The sequence below is a fragment of the Toxotes jaculatrix genome, chromosome 18, assembly GCF_017976425.1.
Source record: "Toxotes jaculatrix isolate fToxJac2 chromosome 18, fToxJac2.pri, whole genome shotgun sequence".
Taxonomy (NCBI): domain Eukaryota; kingdom Metazoa; phylum Chordata; class Actinopteri; family Toxotidae; genus Toxotes; species Toxotes jaculatrix.
In genome coordinates this window covers 17,939,891-17,946,385 of record NC_054411.1, presented here as the reverse complement: position 1 = coordinate 17,946,385, position 6,495 = coordinate 17,939,891, and positions in this window count along the sequence as shown.

Here is a 6,495-nt window from a genome sequence, read left to right as displayed (position 1 = left end):
TACGCTACACTGGTCCACCTGCATATATTCACATCGATAGTTCATCTCCACAAGTAAGGCTAACAAACAACTGATAGTTTGCTAAACTCCGTAAAATGGATGTAAACTATGCAGTTGATGGCTACAAGAATATCATGCCAAGTCTTGTATTAAACGCAATTATGATGAGAAAAAAAATGTATGGACAGATTATTATTTAATTCTGACATGATGCTGTTTGGCTGCTTAGCTTATCTATTTGGACAAGCACCACAGCTGCTTCAGTACATGAAGCAAACCAAAGCTTGAGGCGCCTGCCATGCCTAGCATGGTTACAGTTGCTAAGCTATGATTGGACAACCCCTGTTCTGGAGAGGGATTCAGCAAACACTCAGTTACCACTTACTGTCACTGAGCAGGGTGTTTCTGCTATTTATTTAGGCATTCATCAGGATCACATTCCAGCCAGTCGGCTGTTAAAAAGTGTCCACTGCTTACCAAACATTTACTTCACCCGCCATAAAGACAAGTGAAAAGTTATCACTCAGATCACATGCTGATGTTAGCATTGAGCTCAAAGCACAGTGGTACCTCTCTACAGCGTCACATAGCCACTGAGCATATACACGCTGAGCATATACGCATATACATGCACACACACAATCAAGGACACATGCTATTTTTATCATTGAGTTTATTAAACGAAAATGAATTAAATCATTATTTTAAAAAATGTCCTTAACTGGCACAGTGCACGTATCCATCTAGGTCACACTGTTCCTTAAAGTTGTCTATAGAGTCATTAGGCTTCACGCCAACTCACACACACGCCTTTATGCAGAAGCAGATTTATTTACTGCCAGTTGTTACAATGACCTTTCTACATTTCTCTGATGCAATCCCTGATTAAAAACAAATCAGACTTACTAACGTTGCTTATGAGTTACCTATAACCACAAAGGTTGCTAACGCCGACACTGTCCTAAATTAAAGAGTTTATAATGTGTTCCTGATGCAACACCTTTGTTTTATTACAAACCTGTGGAGGGCAATAAGGACCAACTATCAGAACAGCCATCACTGTATTAATCTCATTTCATTAAGTGACTACATTAAGTATTGTAAGTGTTTTTGAATCAGTATTTTCTGGTTTCCAGTAAATATATGTACTCCTTTTAATTAGTAAGGTTTAATTCCTGCTCTGTGAGTTTCGTTAATTATGAACAAATGAATCACTGCACAAACTCACCCACCCATCCACCCACACACACACACACACATGTGCACACACTCCTACACACAAATAGAACGAGAGAACACGCACACACCTAGAACCTATTAATGATCAATTCAAAGTCTTATCTCAACAAACCAACAAACATGTATACTAACAGCGGGAGCAGTGGTGTGACCAGCACACACACACATACACACACTCACACGCTGCATCTTACAGTCCCCTTAGCTTCTGGGAAAGAAACACCAAAATCTGTGTGTGCTTGCTTTGGTGCCACGTGAGTTGTTGGTTAAGTAGGTCAGTCAGTAAGTCAGGAGTGGCAGGGAAGGAGTGCACAAACACAGGCTAACTCCATTACCTCATACAGTGGATTAGTGTCAACAGGCCCATCCATCTGTCTAGAGCCATCTTGGTTCAAGTGACCGTAAGGAGAGCAGCGGGGACTTGTTTTCCTGTCCTTCTGTTTGCGCCCCATAAAGTCCCACAACCACACACACCTGTAAGCAATGCACACAAACAACAAGTGTGCGCCCACACATCTACAAGAATGTACACAGACACACAATGTGTGGTCTACAGCACACTGAGTTGGGTCAGTAAGGTTACACCTGTAGGCATCAATGCTGAATTAGTGTGAGCAGCCAGCGTGACAAAAGGAGCACATCCTGTTTCTTGTATAGAGTGTCAAAGGACAAACTTCACTGAGAGACAACAACAAAAAAGAAGAAGGTGGTGTGTGTGTGTGGGGGGGGGGGGGGGGGGGGGGGGGTGCTTCCTGGTGCAATAACCTCATAAACAACCCTTCAGGTGTGTATTGGCTTCTGACAAATATACAGGAAGTATATATTTGCAAGTTCTCTGATTAAGCTAGTAAAATAATAAAAGTTGCAATAAGGAAGTTCTCTGGTTTTAATAGGAATATTATTATTTTCTTAACTTAGAGACTGATATGGGCTAAGAGAAACTGCCCTTCACTTTTCCCTATTACTACTCAAACTGATAAGCTAGAGCTTGTATTATTTAAATCTTTTTTTTTCTGGTCACTTGGGAGCAGAAGAGGCTGTAAACACAACACCAACAAGTGATTACCCTTTAGGCAAACCGGTGCCCATTTACACATGCAAGACATACAGAGCAGAGTTATTATTCATTCATGTTTCTGTACACCTTAGAAATCTACATTCAATATTCTCTCTCTTCCAGCTCTGTTTTTGGTTTCTGCCAACTCCAGAGGAAAATATCTGGCTCTTGAGCTGCTAAATGCTGCACTGGGTTCACCAGCTAGCTGTTCAGTGTGTCTGCAAAAAAAGCATGCAGTGGGGCTTTAGAGCTTTTTCCTGCTGCAGCCAAAAACAGTGATGAAGCCATGAGAGTGAATCAAAGTAGTAAAGCTGCAGACCAGACAACCAAAACAACGAGCTGAAGACGCTTTAAAGCTCAGTAAAGCTGACAGGAACTTCAGACTCGGGTGATAATCCTCTGTGGGTTTGTCACCACGAACTACCCCTCTCACATAAAAGAATTCATGTGATCTATTGTTGATAGAGAAATATCACTTATACCTGCTTTAAAAGGATGCTTTGAACACTATAGTGATATTAATGGCTGGGAAGACCTAAGTAAAGTGTGAAGGATTTGAGAATTTTGTGAATTACGTTGCTTTGTTGTGAAAATACTCAACATTTTTCTGAAGTCTTGCTCAAGTCACCTATTTAATAAAACTATACCAAAAAATGATGGCAACAACATTCTCCCAGTCATAGTCATTAAACTTGTTTTGGAGCCATCTTGTTACTCATTCATAATTTGTTTTGATGATACCAGAAATGTATTAAATCTTTATACATCAGTTATAAGTCATTAATAAGAACAACCTTTGAGTTACCAGGTCATGAACAGTTTCTTTGGTAAACTGGACACTTACTTTGAAAAACAGCTGAAGAAGATATGGACCAAAACCCAGGTATTAAAAACTTTGTAATGGAATTAATGGATTACACATTTAAAACTGCATTATTACCAAACAGAAAGGATGCACAGTGGCCAGAAGGATTTTTCACAAGCTAGCAACCCTAGATTTGTTCTTAAAAACATCTTATAACTGATCTAAAAACCTCAAGGAAATTTCAGGAAATATTAACTTTTTAAAAAGTTAATTAGCTAAAACCATTTATAGGTTACCATCGTTTATTGTTTCATATGCAATTTTACTTATTTTCTGAGCTTTAGCTTATTTTGTCTTTTGATAGTGTGCTTTTAATTACTGTCTTATTGCTTTTTGCTGTTACTAGCTACCAGTTTGTAGAAGCTAATGGAGATCCAAATAGAGAAAGGAAAGGAAAGAAGGAAGTTGCCTTCCAAAGTTATCTACTAGTATCTACTAGAGTCCGCTGGTTAACTTTTAATAGGGAGTACACTTGCAGAAATACACCCTAACAATTACAGCAAAAATCAACTTAAATCAACTTAATCAAAATTTAAAGAAATGTTCATATTTCACATGAACAGATATATTCCAAACCACATGTTTGGAATAAACTGCTGGGGCAGTGTGAGCTGCCTGTGGAGATGTTTATGCAATGCTGCATTTAGCAACAGTGGCTGCCACTGGCTGTCAGGAAAAAGTTGGAGAACGCTCGTGGGCTCACTCAGCAAAAAAGACCCAAAAAAAAAAAGCACTAGATAAGATAACATAGCAGAAGAAATAAAGTCCTCACAATAGAGCAACAAGTGCACATAAAAGTCACAGTGCCTTGAGACTGATATAGCGAGGGAAAGAAGGAAGTAAAGAGGCCATAAGTGTACACACTGACAGCCAGAGAGTCAGTTTACAGTAAGGGCCTCCCTGCTCCTCCCCACCACTCAATCCCTCCTCTTCTAATCCAAACACCTGGAGGGGGGAGGGAGAAGGGGGGACGGCAGGCCCCATGTGAGTGGTTGCTCACATGCAGTCGGCACACAACGTGTTACAGTAACACCTTTACTGGAGCCAACGCGGGCGGTTACGTAAAGCAGACCCACACAGACAGATGTACACGCACATATACAAACACACTGTGCCAAGGGCACGGAGTGGGGTGGGGTGGAGTGGGGTAGGGTGGTCAGGTTAGCAGGTGGGTATGGCAGTAAATTGGAAGGAGGGGATTTACAGTATCAGCTGTTGTTTGTGTTTGCCGTTTCACTGCTTACCGGCTGTGTTCTAGTGTGCCACCATAAGCTCCATCATTGTTAGCACACCAAGTTTGCTGCCAAAGCAACATAATGTGTGAGTAGATTACATTCAACAGATTTATTGGAAGTGTGACGCGAGCAGAGGACGTGACGAACCCCGAAGTGTGATTACAAGAGTGCAGCAGAAATATATAAACGAACTGAGCCAACGAGGACTGAAACTGAAAACAACTTTTGTCACGTTGTAGCCCAAAGTTATGTTGTGTTGAAGTGCTGTGTCTTGCTATGATTGACATGTCTGAAGCTGCATGGCTCGGAGAGATGGACAAACAGAAAAGAGACAAGACCACAGGCTGCATTTCTACAAGGCCTGTGCAAGACAGAGGCACGGGTTAAGCTGGGATTTCACTCAGACTATGTGGGTCACTGAACCTGTAACACCAGGTTTTTCAGACGCTCTCATAATGCTGGTGATGACAATTAACGATACAGCCATGTTAGTTCAAACACTCCACTGCAGAGTGACCTTCAGCCTCAGTCGTGAGCAAATAAACGCTAGAAAAGCAAAACCAGAGAGGTCTTTGTTACAGCCTGGGAACTCAGTAGCTGTTGGACTTTTTTTGTGTTTTACACCAGCTACCAATGACATGTGTGCGAGCAGGGTGAGCCGCGTTCCAAATTTGATTTGACCTCCAATCCCATTCTCACTCACCCACTTTCTAAGAAGCGCTGCTGCTTCCAAAAACCCCACTGGGATTCTTGGCAAAGGTTGTTTTTTCTTTCCTTTTTTTTCAGCTCTTAAGCAACTCCTGCACAGACAGCTTCTTATTAATAGCAGCTACAGCATGAGCAGTTGAGACATGTTTACATTTAGCTGAGGCAAGACTCTCCCATGAGTTGCAACAGAGGCGACGAAAAATTCACCAACAACAGGGCAAACTATACTTCATCTGGACAGAAAGCAGCAAAAAAAAACTGCATGAATGAAAAATGTGACTACAAAAAGGGGCAGATGAGTTGAGTAAAATGCAAACATGAAAAAAAAAAAAAGCTCTGTTGCTTGTTCGGCTTGTTGTTTTCCAAGAGAAACTAGGTTACTGACATGTACTTAAATCAGGGAATAATAATGGTTGCTATTGTCCGTGAAGCAACAGGCAGAGCAGAGGAAATGGGTGGGTTCTTGGTAAAACGGGAAAAAAAAAAAAAAGCAGAGCTCAAAGAGAGAGTGGGAGAGAGGGAGAGGAAGGGGGTAGGATAGCACGTGAAGGCAGGGAGTGTGTTGTCTGAGAGCCATGTGCTTGGGCCAGGCGTGTGAGTGACTGAGGCTGTTTACGTCACCGTATGACTCACGCTGGAGGAGGCTAGCGCTTCACACATCTCCATTCACATACACACAAACACACGTGCATGTACACAAATCCGTCCATGAAGTGATAAGTGCAAGCACAACTAATGTCTAAAAATAGACACAACCACATGCAGGTAGATTACATACAATACACATAACACACAACGCACATGCAAAAACACTTAACCGCACAACACCACAGGGAAAGAGGAAATAATGGTAGGAAGCGTGTTGAAGTCTCTCCTGATTGGCCAAAATATGGAAGACATATGTCAGAGACAAATCAAACAGGTCGCCACAGGGTCTCCTGAGCTGTAAACTGCGTCTTCAGGTCAGAGACTCTTCTTAGCTGGATCTCATTGAGTCCTGGTTCTTTAGCCCATATGTCAAAACACTGGGGTAGGTTTTATCTAAAAACAGCAATATACACTGGTGTGTACTATATGAATGGATGAATGAATATTATTTGTATTTAAGTGTCGCAGACCTACAGGTGACGAGCCCATGTTTGCTTACAAGAAACATACTGCTCACATTACAACGTGATGAGTTGAATATATTTGATGTCACATGACTTGTTCTACGTGGGATGTAGTACATGAGTATATATTGACATCAAGCACATATGTTTTTTTAAGCTGCCAATGTGAGACTCTCTTTGGCGTTTCACTTCTCTCACTGTCACCTATGGCTCTCTCCCTCTGACAGACACAAAACAAAAAAAAAAACCTCACATACATCGTCCATACATCACACACAC